Source organism: Musca autumnalis, unplaced genomic scaffold, assembly GCF_047663935.1.
Source record: "Musca autumnalis isolate F117 unplaced genomic scaffold, ASM4766393v1 scaffold_4, whole genome shotgun sequence".
Taxonomy (NCBI): Eukaryota; Metazoa; Arthropoda; class Insecta; order Diptera; family Muscidae; genus Musca; species Musca autumnalis.
The window spans coordinates 229,331,549-229,348,511 of NW_027411977.1; the positions used below are offsets into that span (position 1 = coordinate 229,331,549).

General features: G+C 39.7%; 1 protein-coding gene across 2 annotated transcripts in view; it reads left to right on the forward strand.

The window, feature by feature from the left end:
- Nucleotides 1-16,963, forward strand: part of Ctps (CTP synthase) — an 84,656-nt gene that overhangs the window by 46,096 nt on the left and 21,597 nt on the right. The window lies entirely within an intron of this gene.

The window sequence follows — 16,963 nt, forward strand, 5'->3', positions numbered from 1 at the left end:
CGTAGTGGCGTTCTATTATGCAGTATATACCCATAGGTGTCATCTACTATGTAACCGATGCCCACGGTTGCCATCTACTACGTAGTAGATGTCCATAGCTGTCGTCTACTTTGCAGCAGATGGTCAAAATGGCCCTCTACCATGCAGTAGATGCCCATAGTGGCCATCTGCTATGCAGTAGAAGCTTTTAGGTACCGTAGATGACCATAGGGGCCATCTACTGTACCGTAGATGACCATTGGGACCATCTACTATACCACAGATGACCATAGGTGTCATCTACTACAACGTAGATGCCCATCTACAATAGTTTGGATGCCCATAATAACCATCTACTATACCGTAGGTACCCAAGATGCCGTAAGGGATCGTCGAATATACCGTGGATAACCATAGAGGTCAAGTATTATGCAGTAGATGTCTATAGTAGCTATCTAATACATTGTAGAAGTCCATAGTGGCCATCTACTGCGTTGTAGATGTCTATAGGGGCCAGTAGATGCCCAAAGGGGCCAGCTACTATACAGTAGATGCCCATAGGGGCTGTCTATTATACCGTAGATGCCCATCGGGGACATCCACCACGTCGTAGATGACCATATAAACCATCTACTATACCGTAGATGCCCATAAGGGCCATCTACTATACCGTAGATGCCCATAAGGGCCATCTACTATACCGTAGATGCCCATAGGGGCCATATACTGTACCGTAGATACCCATAACGGCCATCTACTATACCGTAGATGCCCATAAGGGTCATCTACTATACCGTAGATGCCCATAGGGGCCATCTACTGTACCGTAGATGCCCATAAGGGCCATCTACTATACCGTAGATGCCCATAGGGGCCATCTACTATATCGTAGATGCCCATAGGGGCCATCTACTGTACCGTAGATGCCCATAAGGACCATCTACTGTACCGTAGATGCCCATAAGGACCATCTACTATACCGTAGATGCCCATAAGGACCATCTACTATACCGTAGATGGCCATAGGGGCCATCTACTATACCGTAGATGCCCATAAAGGCTATCTACTATAGCGTAGATGCCCATAGGGGCCATCTACTGTACCGTAAATGCCCATAAGGGCCATCTACTATACCGTAGATGCCCATAGGGGCCATCTACTGTACCGTAGATACCCATAAGGGCCATCTACTATACCGTAGATGCCCATAAGGGCCATCTACTATACCGTAGATGCCCATAAGGGCCATCTACTATACCGTAGATGCCCATAAGGGCCATCTACTATACCGTAGATGCCCATAAGGGCCATCTACTATACTGTAGATGCCCATAGGGGCCATCTACTGTACCGTAGATGCCCATAGGGGCCATCTACTGTACCGTAGATGCCCATAGGGGCCATCTACTGTACCGTAGATGCCCATAAGGGCCATCTACAATACCGTAGATGCCCATAAGGGCCATCTACAATACCGTAGATGCCCATAAGGGCCATCTACAATACCGTAGATGCCCATAAGGGCCATCTACTATACCGTAGGTACTCATATGGACTATCTTCTATACCATATATGTCCATAGAGTCCATCTACTACGCCGTAGATGTCCATAGGGGTCATCTACTATACCGTAGATACCCATAGGAACCATCTACTTTACCGTAGATGCCTACTGGGGCCTTCTGCTGTTCCGCAAATCTACAGATTATTTTCCTATGGTCCATTTTGGTGTTGATTCATTCATCCAGTGGTTTATGTGTTCATCAGTGTGTGTGTGTGTGTGTGTATAGCACACCCTATCACCTAATAGCTACGGCAGTCGCAACAAGGAATTTCCTACCACATGCTAATTTGCACCGTTAACTTAGTTTGAATCTTTAATCCCCCCTTCCTCAAAACGGTTTCACAGCCAGTCTTGCTTTGCTGTTGTTTTATTGCGTCGCATATATGGTTGGGTTGGCTAATTGGTTGGGCGGCAGCGGGTACGATGTTGGCTCGCTGGCTCGACTTGACTACATCAGCAAATTTGATATTTTTTCCAACAAAATCAACGTCTGTCGATGGCGATAATATTTGGCGGCGTAGTTATTCTCAATGCATATTCCGCAACGCTGCTGCATTTTAGCAATGAACAAAAACAAAAAAAAAAAAACGTTTTGCATTGGCTTGGCTAGTGGCGATGTGTCTCCAGCGTTTGTTTTGTATGTCGTGTTTTTCCACCCAATTCCTTTCTTTTCTTCTTTGTGTTGGCATTTCTTTCTTTAGCGCACCACACTCACAAGTACACGAGCACATTGAGTTTACCCCTTCGTCACCATTTCCACAAATTCTTGTTCCCAATGTTCCCAAGCGATGTTTATGACAGCACAGAAGAAGGGCTCTTGCCGCAGCCACAAAAGTTTTGTGTTGGCCATAACATGGACTACAACGAAATGACAAGTTATCGGTGTTGGAGTCGGTATTTTTTGCGTGATGGTCGTCCGTGTGTATAATATTGTTGTTTTTCTTCTTGAGGTTTTTTTTCTATAGTAAGGATGAGGTGGGTGCACAGTAGATGAACAAAAAGTGATCTACTCCATAATAGATGACCACAAAAGTCATAGACTCCACAGTAGATGATGAGAAAACTCATCTACTCCACAGTAGGTGACCAGAAAAGTCATCTACTACACAGTAGGTGACCAGAAAAGCCATATACTCCACCGTAGATGACCATAAATGTCTCTACTCCACAGTAGATGACCAGAAAATTCATCTACTACACCGTAGATGACCAGAAATGTCATCTACTCCACAGTAGGAGACCAGAGAAGTTATCTACTACACCGTAGGTGACCAGAAAAGTCATATACTCCGCCGTAGATGAGCAGAAAAGTCATATACTCCACCGTAGATGACCAGAAAAGTCATATACTTCATAGTAGATGACCAAAAAATTCATCTACTCCACAGTAGATGACCAGAAGATTCATCTACTCCACCGTAGATGACCAGAAAAGTCATCTACTCCACCGTAGGTGACCAGAAAAGTCATCTACTCCACAGTAGATGACCAGAAAAAGCATCTACTCCATCGTAGGTGACCAGTAAAGTCATCTACTCCACTTTAGGTGACCGGAAAAGTCATCTACTACACCGTAGATGACCAGAAAAGTCATCTACTCCACCATAGATGACCAGAAAAATCATCTATTTCACCGTAGGTGACCGGTAAAGTCATTTACTCAACCGTAGGTGACCAGAAAAGTCATATACTACACCGTAGTTGACCAGTAAAGTCATTTACTCAACCGTAGGTGACCAGAAAAGTCATATACTACACCGTAGGTGACCAGAAAAGTCATCTACTCCACAGTAGGTGACCAGTAAAGTCATCTACTCAACCGTAGGTGACCAGAAAAGTCATCTACTGCACCGTGGATGACCAGAAAAGTCATCTACTCCACAGTAGGTGACCGGAAAAGTCATCTACTACACCGTAGATGACCAGAAAAGTCATCTACTCCACCATAGATGACCAGAAAAATCATATATTTCACCGTAGATGACCGGTAAAGTCATCTACTCCACCGTAGGTGACCAGAAAAGTCATCTACTCCACAGTAGTTGACCAGTAAAGTCATTTACTCAACCGTAGGTGACCAGAAAAGTCATATACTACACCGTAGGTGACCAGAAAAGTCATCTACTCCACCATAGATGACCAGAAAAATCATCTATTTCACCGTAGATGACCAGAAAAGTCATCTACTCCACCGTAGGTGACCAGAAGATTCATCTACTCCACCGTAGATGATCAGAAAAGTCACCTACTCCACCGTAGGTGACCAGAAAAGTCATCTACTCCACCGTAGGTACCAGAAAAGTCATCTACTCCACCGTAGGTGACCAGAAAATTCATCTACTCCACCGTAGATGACCAGAAAAGTCATCTACTCCACCGTAGGTGACCATCGTAGATGACCAGAAAGTTCATCTACTCCACAGTAGATGACCAGAAAAGTCATCTACTCTACAGTAGATGAACAGAAAAGTCATCTACTCCACAGTATATGACCAGAAAAGTCATCTACTCCATCGTAGGGGACCAGAAAAGCCATCTACTCCACAGTAGGTGACCGGAAAAGTCATCTGCTCCACCGTAGATGACCAGAAAATGCATCTACTCTACAGTAGATGGCCAGAAAATTCATCTACTCTACAGTAGATGGCCATAAGATAGCCTATATAAGCATCTACAATGCAGTAGTTGGTCCACATAAACATCTACAATACCATAGGTGGCCCACATGGGCGCCTACAATAATGTAGGTGGTCCATGTGGACACATACAATGCAGTAGATGTTCCATATGGGCGTCTACAATACTGTAGATGGCCCACATGGGCGTCTACAATGCTATAGATCGTCCATATGGACTTACACAATACCGTAGATGCCCCAAATGGGCGTATACAATACTGTAGATGGTTCATGTGGACATCTACAATGCAGTATATAGTCCACATAGACGTCTACAATGTTGGTCCATATGAACATCTACAATGCAATAGATGGTCCATAAGGACATCTACAATGCAGTATATGGCCCACATTGGCGTCTACAGTGCCGTAGATGGCTCACATGGGCGTCTACAATGCAGCAGGTGGTCCATATGGGCATCTACAATGCTGTAGATGATCAATATGTACATCTACAATACCTTAGGTGACCCACATGGCCGTCTACAATGCTGTAGATGGTCCATATGTACATCTACAATACCGTAGGTGACTCAAATGGGCGTCTACAATGCTGTAGATGGTCCGTATGTACATCTACAGTCCCGAACATGGTCCATATGGGCATCTACAATGCTGTAGATGGTCAATATGTACATCTACAATACCTTAGGAGACCCACATGGGCGTCTACAATGCTGTAGATGGTCCGTATGCACATCTACAGTCCCGCACATGGTCCATATGGACATCTACAATGGAGTAGATCGTCCATGGAGACGTCTACGGTATCGTAGATGGTCCACATGGACTTTTACGGTGCAGTAGATGGCCCACATGGGCATCTACAGCACAGTAGATGACCCATATGGGCATCTACAGCACCGTAGATGGTCCACATGGACATCTACAATGCAGCAGATTGTCCATAAGGACATCTAAAGTATCGTAGATGATCCATCTGGACATCTACAATGGAGTAGATGATCCATGTGTACATCTACATACTGTAGATGGCCCACATGGATGTTAAGAATACAGTAGACACTCCATGTGGACATCTACAATACCATAGATGTCCCACTTTGGCGTCTACACTGCATTAGATGGTCCATACGGACATCTACAATGCAGTAGATGGTCTATATGGACATCTACAACGCAGTAGATGGTCTATATGGACATCTACAATGCATTTGATGCCCCATATTGGCATCTAGAATACATTATAGATATCTATATTCTTTTTTTTTTGCTGGTACTGTGAAGAAAATGTCTTAAAACATCACATTTCTTCGAATTGTTGGCTAGGTAATGTGAGCCCCTCATTGGGCGCCATAAATTCTTGCGACTACAGGACCCTATTGTAAATTCGACGACCCTTTAGACATATAATGCATATACAAATCTATAATGCACACAACTCTCTATTTCACTATGTTAATTTCGTGAGTCCCGCGTTGGGCGCCATATATTCTAGAGTGTAGGGCGCCCTAGTGGACCTCTGTTGTGAGGAAAATGACCATCAAGGACATGTGACGTAAAAAACCCCCATTTTGGTTAGAATTTATTATTTTCTAAGGCTTATTGGTTGAGCCCCATGTTGGGCGCCATAAATTCCTGAGATTACAGGACCCTATTGTAAATTCGACGACCCTTTAGACATATGATGCATATATAAATCTGTAATGCACACAACTCTCTATTTCCCTATGTTAATTTCTTGAGTCCCGCGTTGGGCGCCATATATTCTAGAGTGTAGGGCGCACTAGTGGACCTCTGTTGCGAAGGAAATGACCATCAAGGACATGTGACGTAAAAAAATCTACATTTTGGTTAGAATTTATTGTTTTCTAACGTTTATTGTTGTTGAGCCCCCACGTTGGGCGCCATAAATTTCTGAGATTACACGATCCTATTATAAATTCGAAGACTCTTTAGGTCTTTAATGCATATACAAATCGTTAATGCCAACAATTCTCGATTTCTCTATGTTCATTTGTTGAGTTCCACATTGGGCGCCATATATTTGGGAGATCTACCCCATATTGGCATCTATAAATGACTAGATGGTAGATATGTTATGGATTTTCTTGAATGTTTTAGATGTTTCTCTTTACGTTCCTCCTTTTTTCTTTCCCATTATCCATCTCTGCCTCGTTCACAAAAAAATTCCTTTCATTATTATTTGCGTCTGGGTTGAATAGTGGCGGCTATGCGTTTTAGCGTGATGGTTGGTTGGTTGACGGGATGATTGTTAGTTAGTTGGTCTACAAAACTCGGCAGTAATCCAAAGTGTGTTCCATATAGACACACACACACACATAAACACTTATTTACAAATTTACACAGTGTGTAGTCGTTCCGTTTATGGTTTTCAGTTGTTGTTGTTGCTGCTATTTGGCTGCCACTTCTACTTCTACTTTTTCTTTTCTTCTGCTGCTTGCTGTTGCTCACAGCTCCAGACATTTAGTGGTGACTTGACTGAGTTTTGAAGTTGAGTTAAGTGAATGACTGTCTGAATGATTTTGTTTTGCAAATTTGACTGCTGGAGGATGTCGAAGGCGATTATGATTGGGCGAGTGTGTGTGTGTGTGTGGCTTGTGTTTGCATTGCAAGGAAATGGAAAGGGAGGAGGAGGGGAGGTTGGGTAGAGCTAGTCAACTAGCAACTATGCTTTAGAGCTTATTGTTTTTATTGCTCCCTGCCTTGATGGCGTTGACGAAGATTATGATGTTCCATCGTTTCTCCCCTGCCTTGACGACTATTGTCGTTAACGCAGATCCCCAGAATGTGAACATAAAGATGTGATGATATTGTTGTTATTACTGTTACTGTTCCCGCTCCTGATGCTGATGAGGTTTTTTTGAGGTTTGTTATTGCTTCATTATTGTGTGACAGTTGGTGATGTTTTTCCAGGGTAACTTATTTTAAGCTTGGCTAGCTTGCTGCTCCCCTTACCCTACTAGCTCTGCCTTTTACAGGGGGGCTAGGTAGGCATTTAATGCTGATGAGTCTCTATTGTCCCATTGCTGTTTGTTGTTGTTGAAGTGGCAATGGTGGTCCAATTGGTGGCGGTTTTTACAATGTTGGCGGCATAAAAGTTGATGAACGAACAGACATTGTCAGGGACGACGACGACGATGACTACGCAACGTGCTTTTTGGGCCTGTTGTGGGCTCAAAAATTTCTTACACAAACAGTCAGCCATCCAGCTAGGCTGTTTGGCATATGGACTTCGCAGGCAAAAATAGGTGGTGGAGGCCAACAAAATAAAGCCAGACAGGAAAAGGAGGAGAAAAGGAATTACCCAAACAGACGACGACTACGGCAATGGTATTCGACATTTGTGTGCCAGATTTGCCTGCCTTGCCTGCCAGCTACTACAACTCATCGTCATCATCATTGTCGTTGTTGTTATCGTTATCGTTTGTGTGGAGCTTGTTTGAAATTTCCATTTGTTTGCTGTTTTCGCATTGCGATTTCTTCTTTTACTTTACGGGGACCTTTGAATGTTTTTGCTACTCTCCTTGTTGCCATCGTCGGCGATGATGATGATGACTCGATTCGCTAGCTGGCTCTTTGGCTGGCTGGCTGGCTGACTAACGAAAATGAATGTTTGCTAATATTAATACTTTGTTGTTAGTGTTGCTGCTGCTGTTGTTGTTGTTATATGGATGACTTGTCTGTCTTTCTGCCTCTCGTTTGTTAATGGTTTCTTTTGTTGCCAGTAGGAGTAGAGTATTGATAACACAGGCGAGGATACATCCCACCCAGTTACCAAAGAGACTCGTAACTTACAATCATCCATCCATTCTCTATCGTTCGCCGGCTGGCCCGACCGTCTCTTTAACAACAACATTTATCAAATTGAAATCCTTAATGCCTAGCAAATACAGAATTTTCTTATTCTAGTTACTCAGGTTGTAAATGATGCTGTGTGTGTCCGTTGCGTTTGGGATTTAGAAGCATATTCATTTTGCCTGCTTTTGTTTGCTGATTGTCCTACTCTCAACATCTTTGACTGCAAACCAAACCCCCTCCTCCCTCCCCCATACCTCATATAATGTACAATTTGCCCTAATCAAGCAACATTATTTGAATGATGAAGACAAATTGTTTTCTTCTTATATTGAGAAGAGAGGGGTGGGGGTCCAGATGACCCACACTAGCCAGCAATTAGGAAAAATAATGATGTATAGTTGGGCTGTTGTGGCCAGCTCCTATAAAGGAAATGTCTTAAAATGTCGCAATTACTCAAATTTGTGGCTAGGTTAGGTGAGCCCCATGTTGGGCTCCATAAATTCTAGAGAGTACACCACCCTATTGTAATATAAGGAACACTTTAGACATATAATGCATGTTAACATACATTTAAAATACACAATCTTCTATTTGCCTAGGTTTTTGGGTTATGTTTTACATTTATACTCGAGAGTAAATCGCCTCTGGAGCCCTCTATTGTCAAGTAGGTGAACCTAAAGGACTTGTGACTCAAAGGAAATTCCTATTTTGATCAGAAGTGATTATTTTTTTAACTTTATATTTACCTAGGTTCTTGGGTTATGTTTTACATTGGGCGCCATATATTCTCGAGAGTAAATCACTCCTGGGGACCTCTATTGTAAAGTGGGTGAACCTCAAGTACTTGCGACTCCAAAGAAATTTCTATTATGGTCAGAAGTCACTATTTTTAAGTTTTGCTGGTTGAGCCCCTCGTTGGGCGCCATAAATTCTAGACAGTACACCACCCTATTGTAATATCACGGGCACTTTAGACATATAATGCATGTTAACATACATTTCAGATATGCAATTTTCTATTTCCCTAGGTTTTGGGGTTATGTTTTACATTGGGCGCCATATATTCTCGAGAGTAAATCACTCCTGGGGACCTCTATTGTAAAGTAGGTGAACCTCAAGGACTTGTGACTCCAAAGAATTCCCTATTTTGGTCATAAGTGATTATTTTTTTAAGTTTTGTTGGTTGAGCCCCTCGTTGGGCGCCATAAATTCTAGACAGTACACCACCCTATTGTAATATCACGGGCACTTTAGACATATAATGCATGTTAACATACATTTAAGATACACAACTATCTATTTCCCTAGGTTTTTGGGTTATGTTTTACATTGGGCGCCATATATTCTCGAGAGTAAATCGCCCCTGGGAACCTCTATTGTAAAGTAGGTGAACCTCAAGGACTTGTGACTCCAAAGAAATTCCTATTATGGTCAGAAGTCACTATTTTTTAAGTTTTGCTGGTTGAGCCCCTCGTTGGGCGCCATCAATTCTAGAGAGCACAGCACCCTATTGTAATATCACGGGCACTTTAGACATATAATGCCTGTTAACATACATTTCAGATATGCAATTTTCTATTTCCCTAGGTTTTTGGGTTATGTTTTACATTGGGCGCCATATATTCTCGAGAGTAAATCACTCCTGGGGACCTCTATTGTAAAGTAGGTGAACCTCAAGGACTTGTGACTCCAAAGAATTCCCTATTTTGGTCATAAGTGATTATTTTTTTAAGTTTTGTTGGCTGAGCCCCTCGTTGGGCGCCATAAATTCTAGAGAGTACACCACCCTTTTGTAATATCAGGGACACTTTAGACATATAATGCATGTTGACATACATTTAAGATACCCAATCTTCTATTTCCCTAGGTTTTTGGGTTATGTTTTACATTGGGCGCCATATATTCTCGAGAGTAAATCACTCCTGGGGACCTCTATTGTAAAGTAGGTGAACCTCAAGGACTTGTGACTCCAAAGAATTCCCTATTTTGGTCATAAGTGATTATTTTTTTAAGTTTTGTTGGTTGAGCCCCTCGTTGGGCGCCATAAATTCTAGAGAGTACACCACCCTATTGTAGTATCAGGGACACTTTAGACATATAATGCATGTTAACATACATTTAAGATACACAATCTTCTATTTTCCTAGGTTTTTGGGTTATGTTTTACATTGGGCGCCACATATTATCGAGAGTAAATCGCCCCTGGGGTCCTCTATTGTAGAGTAGGTGAACCTAAAAGACTTGTGACTCCAACGAAATTCCTCTTTGTCACAAGTAATTTTGGTTAAGTTTTGCTGGTTGAGCCCCTCGTTGGGCGCCATAAATTCTAGAGAGTACAGCACCCTATTGTAATATCACGGGCACTTTATACATATAATGCCTGTTAACATACATTTCAGATATGCAATCTTCTACTTCACTAGGTTTTTGGGTTATGGTTTACATTGGGCGACATATATTCTCGAGTGTAAATCGCCCCTGGGGACCTCTATTGTAAAGTAGGTGAACATCAAGGACTTGTGACCCCAAAGAAATCCCTATTTTGGTCTGAAGTGATAATTGTTTATTTAAGTTTTGCTGGTTGAGCCCCTCGTTGGGCGCCATAATTTCTAGCCAAAACATGAAGGTAGTTTGAAGTTTGGTGAAGGTAGTTTGATACCCGAAAAAGAAGTTTGAAAGTTGTTTGATGCCCAACAAAGAGGTATGGACGTAGTTTGATACTCCAGAAGGTAGTTTGAGATCCAAGAAAGAAGTATGAAGGTAGTTTTTTTTTATCAGACAAAGAAGTTTGATGGTAGGTTGATGCTCGAGAACGTAGTTTTACTGCCTACAGAGAAATATGAAGACGGTTTGACACTCAAGAAATTAGTTTTATACCCCACAAAGAAGTTTGAAGGTAGTTTTATTCCCAACAAAGAAGTTTGAAGGTGGTTTGATATTCGAGTAAGTAGTTTGATACCCGACAAAGAAGTTTGAAGATGGGTAGATGCTGGAGAATGTAGTTTGATACCCGAAAAAGAAGTTTGAAAGTGTTTTGATACGCAACAAAGAGGTATGAACGTGGTTTGATACTCCAGAAGGTAGTTTGAGATCCTAGAAAGAAGTATGAAGGTTGTTTAATACCCGAGAAGGTAGTTTTTTATGAGACAAAGAAGTTTGAAGGTGGGTTGATGCTCGAGAACTTAGTTTTAATGCCTTCAGAGAAATTTGAAAGTGCTTTGACACTCGAAAAATTAGTTTTATACCCCACAAAGAAGTTCGAAGGTAGTTTTATTCCCAACAAAGAAGTTTGAAGGTGGTTTGATATTCGAGAAAGTAGTTTGATACCCGACAAAGAAGTTTGAAGGTGGTTAGATGCTGGAGAAGGTAGTTTGATACCCGAAAAATAAGTTTGAAACTGGTTTGATACGCAACAAAGAAGTATGAACGTTGTTTGATACTCCAGAAGGTAGTTTGAGACCCAAGAAAGAAGTATGAAGGTTGTTTAATACCCGAGAAGATAGTTTTTTTTTTATCATACAAAGAATTTTGAAGGTGGATTGATGCTCGAGAACGTAGTTTTAATGCCTAAATAAATAAATAAGGACTAATTCAAAGTTTCCATCTCTGCATAATTTACGGTACTTTTGTTTACAAAATTCTCTACAAATTTATTAGTTAACTGCTTCTCATTTAACATGGCATTTTCATAGTTTTTCAAAACAAAACTAATTTAAACTTTCCATACCTGCATAATTTACGGTACTATTATTAACAACGCTGTCTAAAATATGCAGAACCATGGTGGAATAAGAAGGTGTTACATCAAATCATGTAAAACGTCAAATTTGCTCACAATAATGCATTACTGTGACTTGCTTGTTTACATTTTATATGTGATTTTATTCACAATAACGCATTTTGACATCTGGTATGAAGATCAGCTGTTTTTGACGTTACACCTTATTCCACCATGTGCAGGACTATGGAATTACCTTATTACCTTATTATGGAATTACCTAATTTTGTTTTTTAAAAAAGCTAATTTTAACATCCCATCCCTGCAAAATTTACGGTGATTTTATTTGTAATATTAAAATAATAGGTAACCTTCTTTCTCTCAAAACAATTTTTAAGATTGATTTTCAGAAAAAAAAAAACAGATTGAAACTGTCCATCTCTGCATAATTTGTGGTTCTTTTGTTTGCCACACTCTCCCTTTAATTAATTGAACTTTTTCTCGCTCAATTAGCCGCGTTTTATTTATTTATTTTTTTATTTTTTGTGAACTAAGTTAAACGTCCCATCCCTGTATAATTTCCCGTATTAACTTTTGTAAAAAAACATTCGTAGGTGATTCTGCAAAATGATTTCTCTCTCATTTCCCCGCTTTACTTTTTGCGAAAAACTAATACAAACTTGCCATCTCTGCATAATGTACCGTACATTTCTTTACAATTCTCTCTGCAACATTAACATGACTTCTTTTATTGTATTTGCACACAAAATCATCCGATTTGTAATCCCGAAAACTGAAAATAATGAATGAAAGAAATTCTATATAAAATTTATTTAAATATAAAGTTGGGATCTCACCCTGTTCATCTCTGCTTTAGTTACTGCTCTCTTTTTCCTCCCCAGATGATATTTTGTTATTGTCCGTCTGTTATTCTTAAAGATTTCTGTTTACTTGCTTTCTTATTGTTCTTTAAAAGTTCCCATCTCTGTATAATATGTCATTTCTCGACATCAACGGCGGCGAATTATGCATATGGGCTGTGTTCTTAGTGTTGAGTAAATGTATTTCTCGGGAATTTGTAGCACTTTGCATTTCAGGATCATAAAATTTTCCCTGCGACTTGTGACACATGGAACAAAAATTACAAAAAAAAAAATAATACACAAAGCATCCAGCAGACAATGGCTCCAGCAGTTATTTTTGACTCTAGTTTGCATGGTTGAATGAATTGGTGGAAGAATGGTATGGTTGGATGGATGGATGGTTGCTTGAGTGTTTTACGTCTTGCTGTTTAGGTAGAAAAAGGGCAGAACTAATATATGAAATCCTTGGAAAGTTTGGCAAAAGGAAATAAAAATAAAAGTTATACAGAACAAAAAATACTGTAAAAACAACAATTTTGTAGAGTCCCTCTTACAGAGATGGCCCAAAGAATTCAACTTAATTATGAATCATGATTATTATCATATTCATGATCTTAATTATGATATATATTTACATATGTATTTCTTACAAGGACATTTTATATGATGGGGTTTAAGCTAGCTATTTTTCCCCACTCTTCATGCATCACAGGATTTTATTAGTGCTTCGCCTGCCATCACAATGGGAATGAAACACACAGCAGCAAGCTGGCTTTTCAAGAGTCATCTCATCAGATTAGTAAGCGAACAACTAACCAACCAGCACGTTTTGTCATAACCACTAAACCATAACGGCCGTCAATATTAAAAAAAGTAAAGGCCCAGAGGAACAACATACCAAACCGCACGAACATCTTAACAGTCACACACATTGTAATCATTTAAACTAAAATTCTGACTAATGGTAGAGGACGAAGAAGATGTATGAAAAGAGAAGAATGAGAGAAGTAGAGTCAGAAAGAAGTGGGGTTTGAAATGAATTGAAGTAGGCAGGATTGAAAAGACCTTATACCCGACAATGAAGTTTGAAAGTGGTTTGATAGTCGAGGAGTTAGTTTTATACCCAACAAAGAAATTTGAATGAGGTTTGATACCCTACACAGAAGTTTGAAGGAGATTTGATACCCTACAAAGAAATTTGAAGGAGGTTTGATACCCTACAAAGAAGTTTGAAGGAGGTTTGATACCCTACAAAGAAATTTGAAGGAGGTTTGATACCCTACAAAGAAATTTGAACGAGGTTTGATACCCTACAAAGAAGTTTGAAGGAGATTTGATACATAAAGAAATTTGAAGGAGGTTGATACCCTACAAAGAAATTTGAAGGAGGTTTGATACCCTACAAGAAGTTTGAGGATGGTTTGATACCCTACAAAGAGCTTTGAAGGTGGTTTGATACCCTACAAAGATGTTTGAAGGAGGTTTGATACCCTACAAAGATATTTGAAGGAGGTTTGATACCCTACAAAGAAGTTTGAAGGAGGTTTGATACCCTACAAAGAAATTTGAAGGAGGTTTGAAAACCAAAAAGAAGTTTGAAGGAGATTTGATACCCTACAAAGAAATATGAAGGTGGTTTGATACCCTACAAAGAAATTTGAAGGAGGTTCGATACCCTACAAAGAAATTTGAAGGAGGTTTGATACCCTACAAAGAAGTTTGAGGATGGTTTGATACTTGCGGAGGTAATTTTATACCCTACGAAGAAGTTTGAATGTGGTTTGAAACTTGAGAAAATAGTTTAATACGCTACAATGTAGTTTGAAGATGGTTTGATACTCGAGATGGTAGTTCTATTCCCGACAAAGAAGTTTGAGGGAGGTTTGACACTCGAGAAGTTACTTTTATTCCCGACAAAGAAGTTTGAAGGTGGTTTGACACTCGAGAAGGCAGTATTTATTCTCTATAATAATTTTTGAAGGTAGTTTTAGTCCCTATAAAGAAGTTTGAAGGTGGTTTTATTTCCGACAAAGAAATTTGAAGGTGGTTAGATGCTGCAGAAGGTAGTTCGATACCCGAAAAAGAAGTTTGAAAGTGGTTTGATACGCAACAAAGAGGTACGAACGTGGTTTGATACTCCAGAAGGTAGTTTGAGACCCAAGAAAGAAGTATGAAGTTTGTTAAATACCCGAGAAGGTAGTTTTTTATCAGACAAAGAAGTTTGAACTTGCGTTGATGCATACAGAGAAATTTAAAGGTGGTTTGACACTCCAGAAGGAAGTTTTATACCCCACAAAGAAGTTTGAAAGTAGTTTTATTCCCAACAGAAAAGTTTGAAGGTGGTTTGATATTTGAGAAGGTAGTTTGATACCCAAGAAAGAAGTATGAAGGTGGTTTGATACCCCAAAAGGTAGTTTTGTATCCGACAAAGAAGTTTGAAGGTGGGTTGATGCTCGAGAACTTAGTTTTAATGCCTTCAGAGAAATTTGAAGGTGTTTTGACATTGAAAATACATTTATACCCCACAAAGAAGTCTGAAGGGAGTTTTATTCCCAACAGAGAAGTTTGAAGGTGGTTTGATATTCGAGAAAGTAGTTTGATACCCGACAATGATGTTTGAAGGTGGATTGGTATAAGACAAAAAAGTTTGAATGTGGTTCGATACTCTGGAAGGTAGTTTGATACCTGACAAAAAAATTTGTAGATTGTTTTATACTCGAAAAGATAATTTGATACCCGACAAAGAAGTCTAAAGTTGATCTAATTCTCGGGAAAGTACTTTGATAATCGAAAAAGAAGTTTGAAGGTTGTTTGATACTCGAAAAGGTAGTTTTGTTCCCCACAAAGAAGTTTGAAAGTGGTTTGATACTCTAGAAGGTAGCCTGTTTCCCTACTATGAAGTTTGAAGGTAGTTTTAGTCCCTACAAAGAAGTTTGAAAGTGGTTTTATTCCCGACAAAGAAATTTGAAGGTGGTTAGATGCCCAAGAAAGAAGTATGAAGGTAGTTTTTACCAGACAAAGAAGTTTGAAGGTTGTTTGATACTCTAGAAGGTAGTTTGATAACCGAAAAGAAGTTTGCAAGTGGTTTGAAACTCGACAAAGATGTTTGCAGTTGGTTTGAAACTCGACAATTATGTTTGAAGGTGGTCTGGTACTCGAGATGGTAATTGTTTACCCCACTAAGAAGTTTGAAAGTGATTTGATGCTCGATCAAGAAGTTTGAAGGTGGTTTGGTACTCGAAAAGGTAGTTTTTTATCAGACAAAGAAGTTTGAAGGTGGGTTATGCTCGAGAACGTAGTTTTAATGCCTACAGAGAAATTTGAAGGTGGTTTTTTGACACGCGAGAAAGTAGTTTTATACCCCACAAAGAAGTCTGAAGGGAGTTTTATTCCAAACAGAGAACTTTGAAGGTGGTTTGATATTCGAGAAAGTAGTTTGATACCCGACAAAGAAGTTTGAAGGTGGATTGATATTAAACAAAAAAGTTTGAATATGGTTCAATACTCGGGAAGGTAGTTTGATACCTGACAAAGAAATTTGTTGATTGTTTGATATTCGAGAAGATAAATTGATTCCCGACGAAGAAGTTTAAAGTTGGTTTAATTCCCGGGGAAGTAGTTTGATAATCGAAAAATAAGTTTGAAGTTCGAAAAGGTAGTTTTATTCTCCACAATGAAGTTTGAATGCGGTTTGATACTCCAGAAGGTAGTTTGATAACCGAAAAAGAAGTTTGCAAGTGGTTTGAAACTCGACAAAGATGTTTGAAGATGGTTTGATACTCGACAATTATGTTTGAACGTGGTCTGACACTCGAGATGGTAATTGTTTACCCCACTAAGAAGTTTGAAAGTAGTTTGATACTCGACCAGGAAGTTTGAAGGTGGTTTGATACTCGAAAAGGTAGTTTTTTTCCCCACAAAGAAGTTTGAATGCGGTTTGATACACTAGAAGGTAGTTTGATACCCGCAAAAGAAGTTTGCAAGTGGTTTGAAACTCGACAAAGATGTTGGAAGTTGGTTTGATACTTGAAATTTATGTTTGAAGGTGACCTGATACTCGAGATGGCAATTGTTTACCCTACTAAGAAGTTTGAAACTGGTTTGATACTCGACAAAAAAGTTTGAAGGTGGTTTGATACTCGAAAAGTTAGTTTTATTCCCCACAAAGAAGTTTGAAGATGGTTTGATACTCTAGAAGATGGTTTGATATCCGCAAAAGAAGTTTGCAAGTGGTTTGAAACTCGACAAAGATGTTTGAAGGTGGTTTGATACTCGTTAATTATATGTGAAGGTGGTCTGATACTCGAGATGGTAATTGTTTACCCTACTAAGAAGTTTGAAAGTGGTTTGATACTCGACCAAGAAGTTTTAAGGTC